This window comes from Dasypus novemcinctus, chromosome 21 (genome assembly GCF_030445035.2).
Source record: "Dasypus novemcinctus isolate mDasNov1 chromosome 21, mDasNov1.1.hap2, whole genome shotgun sequence".
Classification (NCBI taxonomy): domain Eukaryota; kingdom Metazoa; phylum Chordata; class Mammalia; order Cingulata; family Dasypodidae; genus Dasypus; species Dasypus novemcinctus.
In genome coordinates this window covers 74,862,500-74,882,350 of record NC_080693.1, presented here as the reverse complement: position 1 = coordinate 74,882,350, position 19,851 = coordinate 74,862,500, and positions in this window count along the sequence as shown.

The following is a 19,851-nucleotide window of genomic DNA, read 5'->3' as shown; positions in this document are numbered from 1 at the left end:
ATCTTGGAATTAAGGTGTGGGAAATTTGGTGGAGGGGCATTGTTCTGCCTGAACCCATTGGTTCAAAAAGTGGCCTAGATTCCTTGAGGAAAGTGAATAGTAGACTTCTTGAAGCATGTTGGATATAAGACCTAAGGTGATTTTGCTATTGGGAGACTCAAACTCCCATCATAATATTTCATTAGATTGAGGACTCATGGAGGCCAGAAAAACTTCTATCCTTGATGGATATGACAGTAGATCAAATGGAACAGCAGACTCAACCTAGGATTACTAACCCTGATCTCAAGTGGATATTTGGAATAGATACACTTAGGTATGGGTGGAATACTTACTATGGTTCCTTAACCTGTGGTGTAGGAAAGATCAAGTGGAAACCACTGAAACTGTTTCTTCCTCCCGAGACAAGATATTAAATAGAAAGCGATTATTGGTACTACCCTCTAAGAGTTAAAGAAAACAGGCTTGGTGGCCCCCATTACGGCCCAGTTCAGTTCAACAGTATAGTACTTGCAGAAACCAGATGGATTGCGTAGCACTATATGATAGACTAACATGAAATTAACCAAGAAATGGCCTCAATCATGTTTACGGGGCAGGCTGAGTTGTCTTCACTAAAACAGGTAAATACTTGGGGCCCAGTTTCGGATCTGGTGAACATTTTCTATTCAATTGCCAGAGTAATGCTACTTTCTGTGATAGTATCCTTGGGACTTTGGTCAACTTAACCTTCTGTGAACACCACACTGGCAATTGTATTGGTAATGGCATTCTAATTGGACCCAGTTGCAAGCGTTCCAGATGCCCTGGCAAAACACAAATGCCATGTGCCATATGCCAATTTTCACAGCATCATTTTTCACCCAAAGCTGGAAACAATCCAAGTGTCCATCAATAAATGAATCCATAAATAAAACGTGGAAAATTCATGCAATAGAATATCATTTGGCCACAAGACAAACTGAAGTTATGAGACATATTGCAAAATGGAAGAACCTTGAAAACAGTATACTCAGTGAAATATGCAAGACACATAAAGGCAAAAATTGTATGATATCACTTGTAAGAAATGACTAGAAATAAATTCACAGAGATAGCAGATTATGGGGTGGAGTGAGGGAAGTGTAAAACAACTTTTAAAAAGCAATAGTTGTAAAAATTTTACAAAATCTGTTCAGCTTGGGAAAAAAAAGAATAGAGTACTGAAGAAGACAGATAAAGTTCATAAAAATTTTAAAAACACAAGTGCCAGCAGATGGAAGGTAAACCCACAAATATTCAGGGGACTTCCTCACCAGTCCAGCAGTCTGAATCATGCCAGAATATTCCCTGTCTCTGGCTTTCACATAAATCACAAGTTTTTGTACTTTGTATTCTTCGTACCCCTCTTACTAATATATATGTGTGTGTGTGTATATACACACACATATATACATTTATATGAATACATACTTAGATATATACTGCATGTTATATATGCATACATACTATATGTAATATATATAGTTGTTTTAGTTTGCTAAACACTACTGGGAGCCTAAGGCTGGTTACAGGTGATCCTGGACTCCTTCCACAAGGCAAGGCACACACAGGTATCTGCTTCTCTTCTGAGTCTCATTGCTTCAACTTCAGGCTGCTTTGTCTACAGCTTCCTTCCTCCTGGGTTCCTCTCTGAGCTCCTGGGTTCCTTCTCTATGTCTCTGCAGCTTTTTCTCTGAATGTCTGCTGCTTTCAGTCCTGTATTTACAAAGGACTCCAGCAAGAGGACCAAGACCCACTCTGGGTCATGCCTCACTGAAGTAACCCAATTAGTTCCCCCCCATTTGAATCCACTGTAATCAAAGGTCTCTCAGTTATAGGAATGGATTTGTCCCAAGAACATGATCTTTTCTGGGATCCACATAAAGTTTTAAACTGCCACTATAGTATACTGTATATTTAAAATATAAAAAGTATTGAAGAATAGACTTCAAACTTGAAACATTAAATATTTTAGGGCAATGAGATTATTACCATTTTTTGATAAATATATTGAATGTTTATTATGCATTAGATGGATTTTGGTGGGAGACATTAAAAGAAAAAGAAAAAATTTCAGTGTACATTTTTCTGTTCCTTAAAATATTTTTACTAGTAATTACAACATGAAATTACCTAGTTTTCTGTTGAAATTTATTTTAAAATTTGAATTATCAACATCTATCATTCCCTCCATTTTCCCATCCTTGCTCCTGCACTTAAACAGACCAGTTGCACCTTATTTGTAACTTCATGTGTTCTCAAGATGATAAAGATCTTTGTAAAATGGGTAATCTCATATATGAAATTATCACTCTTGCATCTTCAGCCAAATTCCATCCGAACTGAATATGATCTTTCACTGAACAGCTTCTAAACCTTTATTTTGAATTCTATTAAAAACCACTGCATGATATTCTATTATAAACCTTGAGTTTGGGGTTTTAAAGGTTATATGAATGACTAAAGTAGTCACTTAAAAAATTGATAAACTGGTTGTGCTAACACTATGTCTACACTGGTGAGAATTTTTGCTGGAGAGTTCCCAGAACACACAAATTGGTTCCAGACCTTCTGTTAATGAGGTGCAAAGTTTTGTGTATGCAAAGCATTGTTGTTCTGATCTTTATCCTGTTTAAGTCACACTTAGAAAAATCAGCCCCTAATTTCCTCCCTTCAAAAGGGATTGTTGTTGTTGTTTCAATTTTTAGCTAATTTCCTTTATTTAGACTGCTTCTGTCATGCGCCGATAATGTTGACCAACTTCAGATATTTACAGATTTGAAACAGCTGCAAACATATAATTAGATCTTATCAACTTGGGCCATATGTTTGTGAACAAAACTCTCTTCCCCTCTGTCACCGAAGAGCTAAAAACACTTGGGAATTTGGCAAGATTACAAGCTTCCGTATTTTTACCCTTCCTACTAGAATCCTAGATCTTAATGAGTTTCCTAAGTCTAATCTATGCTAAATGTTTTTAATAGAAATCAAGGAATTCTATGAACTATCTTTTCAGGACATCATTACCCCACGAAGGTGATACTTCTGATACTTCTGATACTTCTGATACTTCTGAAGTTCTCCCCATTAAACACTCTACCTGAGTCTATACTATGCAGGACCACTGAGGGTGGCCTTATCCAGTCACTTCTTTAACAAGAATTTGCCATCTGGGTAAAGAACAATTTCTAACAAAATCACCCATACTCATTCATACTCAATCATAACTCACTTCACTAGGGAAGGGCCCCATTTCTGAATATCCAATGTATATTCCTGACATTCCTTCCTCTCCACCCCTGATTATCTTGCTATGTTTTTGAACTTCAGCCCATAATTTTCGATTTTCTCCAGTTGTAACAACATCAGACATTTTCCTTGTAATGCTGTGAAAGTGTACAGCATATTTCAGGAGAAGAGATTCTATAATATTTTCCCCCTTAATAAGTTCAGTTCTATTATGGTAACTGCTATCTTGCTACCTACACCTCCTACTAGTGGATAACTGATTTTGCTCAGCTTGCTGGGTTAAGGAGAAGTTAGTACTAACTGGTATGAATCATTGCCTGTTGAGATTTTATTCTTTTTTCTTACTTGACAATCATCCCTTTTGCAAAGCTCAGTCAGTGACAAGCTGCATTCGGGAGCAAGTTAGAAATATTTTATCCTTGGTTACTCTTATAGTATAAAATAAATAGCAAATGAAACTGTAGAGGTAATGGAAATAAAGGGAAAGATTACATAAAGAAATACAGGGCAGCAATTACAGAAACAAAGAGTTCAAACAAAATTTGAGGTAATTAAAATGTCTCCAAGTCAAATATCTGCAATAAAATAACCCAGAACTATCTAAGCTGAAATTGCTGTTTTCATTTTAAAATGGCATCTGATTTTGACCTGCATAATGAATCCAGCAGGAGGAAGATATCTGTTAAAATTAATGAAATATCTTTTGCAAGTAACTGAGAAAGAAGGAATGGGGGAAAAGAGCTAGGGGGAATATCTTGGCACAGCTCATCTGTGGAGTACAGAAATGACGTAAAATTTGCATCACATTCATTGCCTGATTTGACACAGATCACTGAACCATAGTTATTCAAGAGCAGTAATAAATGTTCATGTTTAAAAGCAACCTTCATGTTTTTAGTAGTCCGTGGAGATGCCAAGAAAGTAAACAAAAATTTGATAGCTCGTTTTAGCTTTAAACATGAATAAATCCACATTGTCTTCTTTTCTTTCTAGAGTGTAGGTGGGATGGAGGCTGCCGCGCAGGGGAGAGACTCTAGGTGGAGGTACATTTGAACAAAGCTGAATTTAGCTTACATTTTAATTCACATGTGTGGGTGCTCTTCTTTCAGAAGACAGCCTCAAAATGATCTTCCGGCAGAAGTTTAGCCCTAATGAGATCAAGGCAAGATTCATAACTGCCCCAACAAATGAGCACCTCAACTGTTAATTTTCAAGTCAAGTAACCTAATGTAAACAGCTTGAACTAACAGGGTTTGTTTTATATACTTCTTTTCTTCCTGATCCCTAAGTCAGCTGTTCTTAATTAGATCCTCCACCCCCTTTCAGGACTTAACTAATCAAGTGATTGTTTTCTTTAGAGGACACTTTGACATGCTTTTCTCTGACATTTTCTCTACAAATAATATAATGACGCCTTTTGACTATACCAGAGCAATTTTGGTAATTGTGACAGAAAGCTCTCTGCAAGTTCAGAATAGAATATAAATTAAAAGGGGAGCAGAAAACTAAAAAAATAAAATTAAAAAATGCCACAAGGAAGAATCAGAGATTAATGTTTTTATACAAAGAGGTTGTACATCTTAAGTTGCCCCTTAGTAAAACTGTGAAGAGTGTGTATGTGGCAGAGATTGCTGGTACTAACCAACACCTGCTTACCCTCTCTCAAGACTCTTGCATTTGACTGGGGCCAGATGACCAGTTCTGGCCAATGGCCCATCAGAGGACAAGAAGCACGTCTCTTCCAGGCAGTGAGAAGCCTGCCCAGGACTCTCTCTTTCCCTCACATCACAACTCTGGAAGCAGTGTATTCCAGATGACAGAGCTGCAAAGTGGGGACAGGCTGATACCTGTCTCCTTCTGGGAAAGAATTGCCCCAAAGAGCTGTTGGATCCTAAATGACTTTGCGTAAACCAGAAATAAATGTTTAAGCATTAAACCATCGATATTTTGGGATTAACCCATTGTGGCAACATGACCCAACTCGTCATGACATATTCAAACAGAAATATAACATTGTAAAATTCATAAGGTCAGAAATATAATTAGTAAGCAATTATCCTATATTACCAGTTAAAAATAGATGGGCATATTAAAAGAAATCAAAGAAGACCTAAATAAATGGAAGAACATTTCATGTTCATGGATTGGAAGACTAAATATCACTAAGATGTCAGTTCTACCCAAATCCAGATAAAAATTCCTACAGCCTTCTTTAAAGAAATGGAAAACCTAATTGGAAAGGTAAGGGTCCCTGAATACCCAGAAAATCTTAAAAAGGAAGAATGAAGTTAGAGGATTCTCACTTCTGAACTTTAAAACATATTCCCTAGCTACAGTGGTAAAAACAGCATGGTACTGGCATAAAGATAGATAAATAGACCAATGGAACTGAATGGATGATTCAGAAACAGAGCCTCACATCCAAGTGATTTTTGACAAGGCTGTCCAAGCCCAGCCCACTGAGGCAGAATAGTCTATTCAACAAATGGTTCTGGGAGAACTGGATATTCAGATCCAAAAGAAATGAAGAGTAGCCCTATCTCATACCTTATACATAAATTAACTCAAAATGGATCAAGGACCTAAACATAAAATCTAGAACCATAAAACTCCTGTAAGAAAATGTAGGGGAAACATCTTTAAGACTTGGTGGTAGGTGGTGGTTTCTTAAACCTTATACTGAAAGCACAAGCAATCAAAGAAAAAATGGATAAATGGGACCTTTACAAACTTAAACACTTTTGGGATTCAAAGGACTTCATCAAGAAGGTTAAAAGGCAACCCACTTAATGGGAGAAAATATTTGGAAACCACATATCCAATAAGGATTTGATTTCCATGCTATGTAATGAGATCATACAACTCAACAATAAAAGAGTAAGCAATTCAATAAAAAAAAAAAATGGGCAAAAGACTTAAACAGACATTTCTCCAAAGAGGAAATACAAATTGCAAAAAAGAACATGAAAAAAAAAAAGTTCAGTATCCCTAGTTATTAGAGAAATGCAAAACAAAATTACAAAGAGATATCATCTCCTTATAGAATAACCATTATTTAAAAAAAAAAACAGAAAAAAATAAGTGCAATAGGAAAAGAGAAATAGGAACACTCCTTCAGTCTTGGTGGGAATGTAGAATGGTGCAGCCTCTATGGAAGACAGTTTAGCTCTTGCTCAGAAAGCTAAATATGGAATTGCCATATGATCTGGCAATCTCTCTATTAGGGATATATCCAGACTGAAAACAGTGACATTTGCACACCAAAATGTTCACAGCAGCATTATTCACAATTGCCAAAGGACAGAAACAACCCAGTGTCCATTAACTGATGAAAGGATAAGCAAAATGTGGTATATACATATGATGGAATACTATGCTGCAGTAAGAAGAAATGAAATTGGAATATGTATGATAACGTGATGAACGTTGGGGACATTATGCTGAGTGTTATTTGCCAGATGCAAAAGGACAAATGAACTAAATATGAAGTTAAACACATGGAGTTAAACTGTAGAGCAGGGTTTACTAGGGGGTAGGATGAGAGTTGAGAAGGGGTACTCATTCTTAATGTATGCAGAATTTTCTATTAGATTGACAAATGACAACTTCTCATTATATATTATATATATATATGGACATATAAAAATAAGACATTTTAATTAGTTATGTAACAGCTTTTTAAAAACTCATAACACCCATAGCTGGATGTGGTAAAATATACACTCCCACTGTTTCTGTTGCTGCAGAAAACATAGACTGTTGAGATATTTTTGGAATTGTTCAGTAAGTATCAAGGGCACCAAAAGGATTCATAGTTTTGATCCAGTATGTATAGTTTTGATAAAACAGAGGAATAATCAAAAGCTATAGAAAAGGCTGCATACAAAAATATATTTGTTTCAGTGTTAATCTTTCTAGTAAAAAAAAGGTTTTTTTCATTAAATGTGAAGTAATAGGGAAGGATTTAAATAAACTCTAATAAACTAATTTGCTTGATTTAACGTTATTAAAGTCATGTTTCTGAAAGCCATGTTTAATGTAAAAAGCTTTTTCTAATTAGTTTTTTTATTTTTAAAGAGGCTTTAGATTATATAAATGTTACACAAAAAATATAAGGGATTCCCATATGCCTCACTCCCCCCACAAACACACTTTCCCACATCAACAATATCCCCCATTAGTGTGATACATTTGTTACAATTGATGAACACATTGAAGCATTGCTACTAACCATAGATTACAGTTTACATTACATTTTATACTCTGTCCCACACAATTTTGTAGGTTATGACAATATATACAATGGCCTGTATCTGTCACTGCAGTGTCATGCAGGACAACTCCAGTGTTCCAAAAATGCCCCCATATTACACCTACTCTTTCCTCTCCCATCCCTCAGAACCCCTGGTGGCCACTGCCTTTATATCAATAACAGTTCTCCCATTGCTAGAAGAATAATATCTATAGAAGAATGTAAAAAGCTTTTTAAAAAATTCCGAATTCCTCATTTCTTTCTAAGTAAATAAATTCTAGTAACTGAAAGCTTGTGTTCTGGAAATATATGTTCACAATATACCTAGTTAAATTGCTCTGAGCATGACAGGGGAAAGAAATGGAGATAAGAATGATTGCTGAAAGGAGGGGCAACAGACAGCCTGGCCACGGTCTGAGGGTGGGCAGTGAAGGAAGACAACTCCTGACAGGCAAAGGAGAAGCAAAAGTGAGTAAACTAATGAAGATGATAGGAAATTTGAAGCCTTTGCTAAGGGAAGTGCAAAGTTAGTGCTCCCTTTCATGTGCCATGTGCATACTTATTAAGTTCTACCTGGCTCCCTTCTATGTGAGTGAATTGTGTAGGGGGCTGGGGAGGGAGGCTGAGATTTATGTTTGAGTTGTACAGATGTGAAAACAGAGACAAGAGACATTGTGTCTACAGGCCTGTGATTGGAGGGTTTTTAATGAGGTAATCCACGTAAATTGCTTCACACAATAACTAGAACATAGCATCTATCGGTAAATGCTGGCTCCTACTGTTAAAAAAAAAAAAAAAGGAAATTACAAAAAAGTGCTGTCATCAGTTGTAACTAATGTTCCACACCAATGTAAAGTGTTGGTGGTGGGGTGGTATATGTACTTTAAGCATGATTGTTCCGTGAACCCACAACTTCTCTAATAAATGTTTTTAATTCATATTTCTAATTAGTATATTAGAATGTAAATTTTATGTCAGCATAAATTATATTAAAAACCATAAAGAAAAATCTAAATTATTTGAGGCTAGAATTAAAAATACCACCAACTATAATTATCCTCCTGTCTCTTTGTGGAGGACTAAATAGTTCCAATGGGCTCACCACACATGGGGCTGGAACAAAGCTACCAAAAGACATATAAAACCAGCAGATCTGGGGAAGAGAAGGCAAGGAAAAATCTCTTAGCAGAGAAAGCTAAGAATTGAGAATGGGAAGTCTGGTTGGGTAAAGGGATCACTAAAAAGAAAAAAATCCTGGAATAGGAACTGGCCTGGAACTAGGCATTACAAGGCAGCTCAGCCTCAAACAAGGACCTTCTGGCCTAACTCTTCTCAGTGTCTTTGGGTTGTCTTACTGGAAAGAAGATGTGGTGGCTAGGTTGTTTGTTTTGTTGGAGGGCTATGGGTAGTTTCTTTTTTTTTTTTTTTTTCCCTGACTTCTACTTTTTGACTCTTTAGAAATAGTCTTAGCATGAAATATTGTATTTTATAATAGGATTTAATAGGAATATTTATGGCTGGCTAAGTAAGGATAAGGCAGAAAAGGAAGAAAACGGTATCTTGGGAAAGAACACTGGACTGACGACAGTAAAGATTTCTCCTTCCCTTATATCCCCCATTTAAGATTCTGTCCTCAAATTTTCCAGCTTCATATCTGAGATGATCCCAACTGACCTTTGCCTTTAATAGATTTATAGCCCACTTATTTTCAAAAGCAATTTTAAATGACAGGCTGTAAAACATATTTAATGCAGAACACTTAAACAATCGTTGGCTGAGTTCAGAAACCATTAATGTATGGAAGTGTATAAGGTTTGGGGTGTCTTCTCAGGTTACTCCAATCCTCCTTTTTCTCTGAGAATATCCCTGGTTCATGAGAGGTGATCTGTCATCATTGTAGCTTTATTAAGTGTCCTGGTCATAACTGAGTAAAGACTGGTCACGACTTCAGGGGCCAAGCTGGGTCAGTCCATTTATCTCTGCATGGGTTGGGAATGGGCCTGAAAGTCCAGTTAGGTGGAATTATAACCACTACAGGAGAAGAAGAAAAGAAAAGAAAACCTAGGGTAAATAGAGAAAAATAAAAAAGCAGACTCAGTAAAACAAGCAGATTCCAGACACAGAATCTGGAGAGATGACCAGTATATTTCCTTGCCAGGGCCCAACACTGTCTACCACAGATTTACTCAATAAATCCTATTATCTATTTTTGCACAAGTCTACTTAAATTATTTTATGTTACTTTCAGCCAAATTTTCCTAAACTATGTAGAGAAAAAGAATTACATCAAAAATTAGAAAGAAATGGAACCCGAATTGAATGCTCACTGGCAGCCTTTTCACAAGAGAGGAAAATAACTGACCATGTAGTACACTCGCCCCATTCAAAGTAACAAACATTCATTTTAATAGAACAAATATTAAACCATGTCATAAATCTGTAGTTTGCTATCTCTCTATTTATTTATAGTATAAATTTATAATTATAAAATACTGGGTTTAGGTAATTGTTTAAATATACACAAAATAAAGAAAACAAAAAATCTCCAGTGATGTTCAACTGATATTTAGAGCTTGTTACTGTCTTTTCCAGCATTGATTCTTTTCTTTAGGTTAGATGAGCATCCCAACTGCAATTATACTCAATCACTAAATACTTGTCAAAAATCAAGATCAGATTCAATTATGCTTATTATACTGAAATTGTTGAGGTGAGATCATTTATAAATAATGAAAATATTTTAACAGGAGAGGAAGCAGAGAAAGCAGAATTGCTTTTTTAAAAAAAATGTTGTTAAAAAGTTTCACTTTCTTGAATTTTCTGATTTTATTTTATCTTAGTCCAAGGATCCTGCTTGATACTTTGTCAGATTTTTTCTCTTCCCCTCCTCCAGATAGATACATGATAGAGTGTAAGTGTGCATGTGTGTGTATAAAATTGAGTAGTATGTGTTTTCTGTTATAATATTGACTGAAAATGGAGGAAACAAAGGGTGAGTTAAATTTGAATTAAATATGAAAGTATTCCTACTTTCTTCTCAATTTTAGTCCCATCAGACAGAGAAGTAAAAAGTCATAGGAGAAGTAGAGAATTTACAGGGATGTTTTAAAAGAGAACAAGAAAATTAAGATACTATTCAAATAGTATTTTAATCTGGAATAATGTCAAGTCTTATTGGAAAGTGGACACTTTGTAACCAATAGTATTTCAAATCAGAGATGCTTTTCTCTGTACTCAAGTACTGGCACTTGAGGATCTTTAGCTCATTCATTCTAATATGTTAGGACATTCTCCTGTACGTGCAGGATATCATATCCTCTTTTCATTTGTCTTATAAATCTGGACTCATTACTTTCTAGTTCTTTCAGGTCATCATTGGTTGGTACTGATCCTTAAATTTTCTTTCCCTCCCCCAGCATTAATTCTTCTCGAAATCATAGCAATAGTCAATTTGGAATCAAACTTCTTGGGTTGAAATCTTGCTCCTAAATATTGATTAACTTTGGGCAGCCCGTTTAATCTATGTCTCTATTTATTCAAATTGAAAATAGGGAGATGGCGACTAATCAACCATTTTTCATTAGGTGAGGGTGAAATGAGATAATACATAAACAACACTCAAGGAAAGGGAATACATAAATGGCAAAGAGAATTTGCTCAATTAATCTTAGTTATTATCAGGACATCTGGTGATCTTGTATCAGTCAGAGTCCAGGCAGAAAATAAATGGAGGAACTGAAGGTAGTTAAAGAAAGTATTCACAAAGGTATATGGAGGGTTTAGGGACATCCACAGGGATGTTAAAGTACTCTGGAACTAGCCACAGCAGAGTAAAAGGAAGGAGTGAAAAGAGCTCTGCACTTTGGAAGAAGAAATCAGCCACTGTCAAACCACAGCACAGCAGAGGGAGAACCGAGGGAATTAAAACTGGTTCCTTCTTCTCCCACCCTCTGAGCACCAGCCCATGTGTGCCATGGTCTGAACACAACTGGAAGTCAGAAGGCAAAGGAGACCTATTGATGAAGGCTACAAAAGTCATCCTCAGGACACTAAGTTATGTAAAGGCAAAGGGTGGATATGTATGGGCGGCCAAAAGGAGCTATCCAGCACAATCTACCTAATTTGCCCTTCAACATCCATGCTTGCCATTCTCCTAATGAAAACTGTGTGGCCCAACAAAGGGAACTCACAAAATCCACTCAGCAATCCTCATGGGTGATGGTATTTTGGGGGTAATCCCATTTTCAACTTAAAACTTTAATCATCACCACTAGGTTATTCATATAAAGTACTGGGGCTAAAAAAGAGAAAAGAAACAACACAAAACATAGCTGCTACAGTCCTACTTCAACAACTGCTCGTGGGCCTTAAATATGGTAATTCCATCCATATGAGGTCCCCATCTGCCCTGCTTCCCCAGTTTTGGCCCATGATTTGTCCATCTCATTCTTTCCACCAAAATTCATCTGTTTTGCAAATCTTATCTATGACAATGGAGTTTTATAATTACTATGAAATGATTAACCGCTTCTACTCACAATGTCTATATGTATAAATAATATATATGCAAATATATAAGGGCTCTTATGTCAACATTACCATTCTCTTCATTGCCTAATCAGAACTACTGCATTTAACATGAAGAAATGAGTTTTTTGAGCTGGTGATTTCAGAGCCCCACAAGTAAATGTAGACGTGTTTTAAGGACAAAAGTAGTTTTTTGATGCTTCCCAAATTGTAGCCCTTAGATAGTCACCAAATGGGCTTTCAGTTTGGGAGGATCAGTCAAGAAACTCTAAGATATTCCAGGTTCTAAGTTTTCATTTGAAAGGTAGCATATTTGGTGTTATTTTCACTTACAAAATATTTGCCCTCAGTTATTCCCACTGTAAAATGATTAATGCTCTGCAGCAAAGGTTGTAAACTCCATAAGAGAGCCTGTATTTTTTTTCCCATTCTTTTCAAAGCTATAACCTTGATGTTTATGACAGGCATATAGAAGGTCCTCAATAAACATTTGTTGAAAATAGAGATGGTATAGCTTGCTAAACAAAAATGATTAAAGCCAGCAGGGTATGACATAGTAGGAAGTGACCAAAGCTGCATCCAAATGAAGAATGCATACTCTGACTCAGTTGAAACACAAAAATACTTTTATTTGTAAAACAAGCAAAAAATGCATATATGGACCAAATCTGGCCAGTGATGAACGGATGTGTGGATTTACAGAAGTGGGATCAGTACTGTCATGGCAAATAACAATGGGCAAACAATATTATGTTTAAGCATCAATTCCCTCAAACGTAAAATTGAAAAGATAAAGTATCTGCCCTATAAGGTTATTGAAAGGGCTAAATGATATTTTTCATAATACTGAGAAAATAATTAGTGTTCAATTATGGCAACAATACTGCTGCTTTTAATAGTTGATATTTATTGGGTATTTGATATTTTCCAGGCATCATTCTAAATTATTAGACATATATTCACTTATTTAAATTGAAAATGCAGAATTTGGGCACAGGTTAAAAACTTGAACCCTTTACCACTATGTTCAATAAATAAAAATAATTGTCTGGACTGGAACCTCTTCCCTTAAACAACTATAATGACATTCAGATCTCATAAGGGTCACTTTAGGTAGGGTTTGGGGAGACTGCTATTGTATCTTTCCTATAAAATTGATTTGGTAAACATATTTAAGCCATATGTATAGATCTTACTGTTAGTATCAGTAAATTATGAGAATTCCATTACCTCCTCCAGTCTTCCATTCAGCCATAATCCCCTTGAGTAGAGCCAAAAGGAAAAGAAGGGAGGGAGAAAAAGAGGAAGGATAGAGAAAAGAAATTTAAAGTCATGTCCTCTGCTTAGGTAGAGCTAAGAGACTCCTGGGAGAGTGATGCAAGCTGCTTCCTCTTCATCTCCCTGGGGCTGACTGCTGAGTCAGGCAGGTTCTCTCATTCTAGAATGTACCGTGGACCTAGAGATTCGACTTTGGGGCTGCTTTTGTTTTTCTGTTGAGGATATTTAAGTACTTGGAGATTTTTGATGAGACAATTAGGAGCCTGGAACACCATTAGCTAGACGAAGGCGTAAAGCTCTTTTCCTGGCAGAAGTGTAGACTGCAGAAGATGTTTATTGCCAGTCTTCTGCCTCTGTAATGAGGAGCTTCAGACAGCTTTGCCCTGCAGTTGAGATGGAGTGCAAAAGAAGCCTAATTAGGAGCAAAGTACTGCAGTCTTTGTGGAAGTGTTGAATTGGAAATCTCAGATGTAAACAGAAATGGAAAATTGATTATAATGTTTTTAAAAACAATTTTGCATCATAGCATTAGGACTTCGAAAGCAAAAAGCCAATAAAATGCAGCATATCAGCTTCAGGGATTTTAAATCCGTACATGACAAAAATAATTAACTAAAACATAAAGGCAGATAAATTAAAAAAATTAATTCAAAAGAAAATCCACTATTAAGTGGGAAAGTTGAAACCTCCAAGGAAAGTGGAGAATGGATTGAGCCAGGTTGTACCAGATTTATCTGATAGACATTTATATTTCAGGGATGAATTTGGGAACTTCTTATTGTGCCCATGAATAATGTAATAAGCAAACTTAAAGTTAACTCTTTTCAAAAGTTTCCATAAGCCATAATCCAGTTCTTCTGATAGAACATGACTTTATTTTGGAGTAGTATGTAAGAATTTTTTACAACATTAATTATAAAGTCAGTAAGAAGTCAAGATGTCTTGATTAGCCTAATTAGAGGTCATTAACTATTAATGATATAGTAATACTAGAACCTCCTATAGGAATGTTGTGAGGATTCAATAGAGATAATTCAAGTATTTATCAAATATTCATCCAATAGTCTATGTATAATATCTGGGGCTGGAATACAACAGGAACTGGAATACAACAGTGAACAAAGGTATTCCCTGTTCCTGATGAACTTACATTCCAATGAGGCCCAGCAGACAACTTTAAAAATGTAAATTAATTAAAAGGTAAATTATTTAGCATGTTAGAAGACAATAAGTAAAAAGTTGAGCTGAGTAAGGGGTGAGGGGTAGGGAATGCCTGGGGATGGTATAAGGGGAGTTCAGTTTTTAATAAGGGTAGACTTTATTGAAAGGTGACATTGGAGCAAAATAAATTCAAGAAGGCCAGAGGGTTAGTTATGCAGATACTTGGAGGAAGATAGACCCAACTGGAGAAAACAGCAGATCTAGGCCTCTACATTGAAAACATGCTTGGGATGTTTGAGGATCAGCATGGAAGCCATGGTATCTGGAGTCAAGGGGGAAAGAGAAGCAGGAGGATATACAACCAAAGAATGAATGGGGTCAGGTCAGACAAACCTCCATGGCCAGAGAAAGAACTTTGAGTTCACTCTGAGTGAAAGAGAGAACGACCTCAGGGTTTTAGCAGAGGAGGGCCATTATCTAACGTGTTTTACAACTATCCCTCTGCCTGCTGTGTTGAGAAAGCACTGCGTAGGTCAGGCTAGGCAGAAGCAGGGAAGAGACTGGAAGGCCAGCATACTAATTTAAGCAAGAGATCAAGGTGGCCTGGTCCAAGGCACAGATGCAAAAAGGAACTGAAACAGAGACGTGCCTTGAAATTCACATTCAGTTCGTATCAGCTGCTAGTTACTATCATGTTAAGGAAGTGGGTGATAAACGGCACATCACCCTACTAGTTGTCTTTCCCAGAAAAGCTAGTACAGTTTGTGAATAAGATGGAGACATTTTCTGGACTGTAAAATTTTTCTTCCCCCCTGGGATTTAGTTCAGTTCAATCAAAGTAAATGATGTTTAGATTTTTTTTCTTCTAACGACCTTATGATCACTAGTTTTTATGACTTTCTCATAAATCTGCCAATCTGGGAGGCTGTTTTATTTGGTATTTTGGCTCTTGACCATTGACAATAATGGCTTGATTCCAATCCATGTTTTTTGGCATCTACTAAATCTTTTCTACATCTGTTTACACTATATATTTTTTTACTGTTTCCATCCCTTCCTATACGCAACTTGCATTTTCATTGTTCTCTTCTCAACTACAGATTTAAAATATTTTAATTCATTTAAACTGTAATGCAATATATAATTATTCACTATCCTAGTTTAATAATAAAATGATAACATATATATGTGACAGACGCTGACCATAAGTTCCTTTTAGCCATAACTTTAGGTATGTATGCGGTAAAGCTTGCAAGTTATCAGCACCAGCTAACACAGGCTGAAATGTGGCTTTAAGGAAGATTTGAAAATTGAAATGTGGGCACTATTGTATGCAAATATGTTTAATAAATGTTTGAAACAAAGCTAAATATTGTAATTTCCACTCTGGGAAAAGTAATCTGTGGTTGACTTTAAAAATCTAGAACTTTGCACATGGCATGGATTAGCCATTTGATACAATCTGAATAAATTATATACATATCTGTGAATGTCATGCATTTTCCAGGGACCCAGTAAAGATATACTGTCATCTATAAGTTCAAGTTAATTATTTCATTTATGAATTCAAAAAATATTATTTATTGAATGCTTATCATGTTTCAGGTACTCTGGCAAGCACTAATAATTCAATGTTGAACAAACACTGGGATGGATATTAATAAAATAATTGTACTAACAAACGTTCTTACAAATAGAGTTGAATATTCTTTTCAGGGGAAAAGCATCATTCTAAGAGAATTTTCATATAAAATTTTCATAGAAAATAAAAGAAAGCAATCTTCATGTGTCTATTCTTATCGAATAGGATTTGGTTGTTAATGTTAATTTACAAATATTTAAATGCAATCCCACCAAGAAGTTGAAAATAAGGAATACATTTATACAAGTTGAAAATAAGGAATACATTTACTCCGATGATCATGTAGGATGTCATTTCCCAAGTGGGAGACTCCACTCAAATGTATATTAGTGTGCTAACAAGAAAATGCCCTGGGAGGTGATATGTGAACTCTAAGTTTGCATATACTTCTATTTCATTTAAAGTTTTCTTACCATTTGTCCATTTCTATAACCCTTTACTAAGCTCTCACACACAAGAACTAAGAATCCATCGGATTGGTTAATTTTTTTCTCAAATAGACAAACTATGCAAGCAAATTAAAATGTGCTTTCTTACTTCTGCTCAAAGTGTCCTTGGCAAATCAAATGTCAATGTCTTTGTGTGTCTACTACACTGTATAATGGGCCATTTGCTAGATATTGAGGATACAGCATAAATGAGGTAGAGTATTTGGTGACTCAGATAAATAACATGACTTTTCTAGGGACTCACAGCTAGTTAAAAGCAGAGCAGAAATTCAAACCAAGTTTTTCTGACTCTAAAGCCTGTGTTTTCTGTGTTCAGCCTGATATTCTTGCAACAAAAAGTACCATCTTCTTCCTTTCCAAACTTTAAGTATCTGTAAAAAGTGTCTACTCTGTTAGGATGGGGAAAAAATCAAACAAACAGAAAATATACACCCTAAAAAGCAAAATCTCTTTTAGCTTAAAACATTATGCTGGCACACCAAAGAACTTCATTTCAACCATATTTATGCTTCAGTGATTAATTATGGAGTACGAGAGAAGGAAAAGCAGCTTGGCTCAGGAAGACCTCAAGTAAAAACTGGAATATCACCCAAGCTCTTGGAAATACTGTCTATCTCTCATTTGTATTCATCTAGCTTTTTTTTTTCCCTTTGAATACCAGCACTCACAAGGTTAAACATCGCCCCTTTTGCAGTTTCTGAGTTTCCATTTCTGCCTTCTAGCAACCATTGTAGATCAACTAACCTATCTCAGTACAGTTCCAAATTTGAGGAGAGAGAATCTGATTGGCCTGGATTTAGTCAATTGCTCACCCCAATCCAGTCTGCTGTGGCTGAGTGAGTGAAAGATGTACCCCACCTTCGACAGGCACCCAACCCCAACGGGGGCAAGCATCAGACATAGGTCCTGGAGCAGGGGCAGAGACATCAACAGGTAAGGTGGCCACACGGCACTTAAAAGGCAAGTTTTTAAATGCTTGAAATAAAAACAAGCACCATAAAATAGCATGAAATTAACCTGTGTGGTGTAAATTATAACTGCTATGGACATTCCCTGAAATAGTTCAATGAGAGAAGAGAGGGAATTTCATTAAGGAGAGAAGTGGAGATATTGTTAACAAAGGTCATCATGGAAGAAAAGTGTGCATGTGAAGATGCAAGGGTTGTTCATGGGACAATGAAGAAACTAGTGAGGCTTTTGGTGAGGATTCAGGAAAGAAGGCTTGTTATAGAGCTACAAAGTTCAGCTGTGTCTTCAAGGAAAGTTATGGCAGATACTAAAAGGGGGCTGGAAAACTTAGTATAATACCGGTTAAGAAGTGGGTAATTGTTATAGGTTTTTAACTGGAATTTTATGAATGCAAATAAAATTTAAGGAAAATAAATTTAGGAAGAGTATCCCAATAATAGTTTAGGTAATCTTGTAACAATAAACTTGAATCAAAAGTGTACAAAAGCTCAATATTGGAAACATGGGGGCATGAAGAAAAAAGGTATCAGAAATTATGTGTAACACGAGCCTGTCTCAGAGGTCTGATTGTTAAATGTATGATATATTTCGATGGCCATATCATTAAATGGTAACTTTGCCTGAGATTAAACACAGTTTGGGGGGAAATAAATGAGGGAACAAGGCGGGGGGGGTGTCACTGAGAATTTTCAAACTTTTTTTTAAGTCATGAGGTTTTTTATTTTCTTTTGAAAATAGAAGGAACAAAGGGGGAATGATTTGGTTTAGTGTACCCTCCAGAAGCAGAAACATCTACCCAGTTAACCTGGGATTTGGTTGGTATATAATTATGAGCTAGTTTGTATATAATCAAGAGAATTGGTTTATCAGCTCTTTAGTTCAAGGAAGCATGTGTTCTAAGATGCCTAAAATCCTTATGCAAGTTCTCTTCCTTGAGGTTAAATATGTACTGCTTATTTTCTCCTAAATCAAAAACTTTAAGCAACTGCAGGGGAGCAGGGGGAGATATATAGCACAGGTCAATTCTCCAAGAAGAGATATGTCCAGAGAGCTAATTCCAATTGTTCAGAGATAAGTCTATATCATTTCTTTTTTTTTTTCATATTCTACTCAATTTATTGATTTTTTAAAAAAATATTACATTCAAAAAATAGGAGGTCCCCATTCACCCCCACCACCCCCACCCCACCACTCCCCCCACAGTAACACTCTCCCCTATCATCATGACACATCCATTGCATCTGGTGAGTACATCTCTGGGCATCGCTGCACCCCATGGCCTGTGGTCCACACCATAGCCCACACTCTCCCACGTTCCATCCAGTGGGCCATGGGAGGACATACAATGTCCGGCAATTGTCCCTGCAGCACCACCCCGGACAACTCCAAGTCCCGAAAATGCCTCGACATCTCACCTCTTCCTCCCATTCCCCACACCCAGCAGCCACCATGGCTACTTTTTCCACACCAATGCCACATTTTCTCGATTATTAACCACAATAGTTCATGAATAGAATATCATTAAGTCCACTCTATTCCTTACTGTATTCCTCCTTCCTGTGGACCTTGGCTTGGTTGTGTCCATTCCACATCTATGTCAAGAGAGGGCTTAGATTCCACATGCATACTGGATTCAATCTTCCCGCTTTCAGTTGTAGGCACTCTAGGCTCCATGGTGTGGTGGTTGACATTCTTCAACTCCATGTTAGCTGAGTGGGGTAAGTCCAATAAATCAGAGTGTAGGAGCTGAAGTCTGTTGAGGCTCAGGGTCTGGCTATCATATTGTCAGTACAGAGATTCAAATCCCCTAGATATATCTTAAACCCCAGCACCAATTACAATTCCAGTAAAGTAGCATGAAAGGCTTGTGAAAAGAGATCCCATTTGAGTCCAGCTCCATCACGCAGAAACACCAGCTCCAAAGAAGGGCCAACTGACATGGCAGTGAACTCCATCTGCCATGACCATAGAACCTGTGGGTCTCTTTAGCCCTCAAAAGAACCAATACCTGAGGTTGTATCTACTTTATCTGTCTCTGAGACTCTGCTCAGGTGTGCATAAGGGCAATCCTTCTGACAACCTCCAGACTCTTTTTTAGAGACTCATAGCCATATAAACTCATTTGTCCTTTCCATTTCCCCCTTACTTTAGGTCAAACAGCATTTTTAACTCCTGTTATTATATGTAGACAGGAATATTCTGCTGATCTGCGTTGAACCTTTAATTCAAGGTCATTTTCTAGTTACGTCATCAGCTGGTACTTGGTAGTGATCCCTCGGTGCCAGGGAGGCTCATCCCTGGGT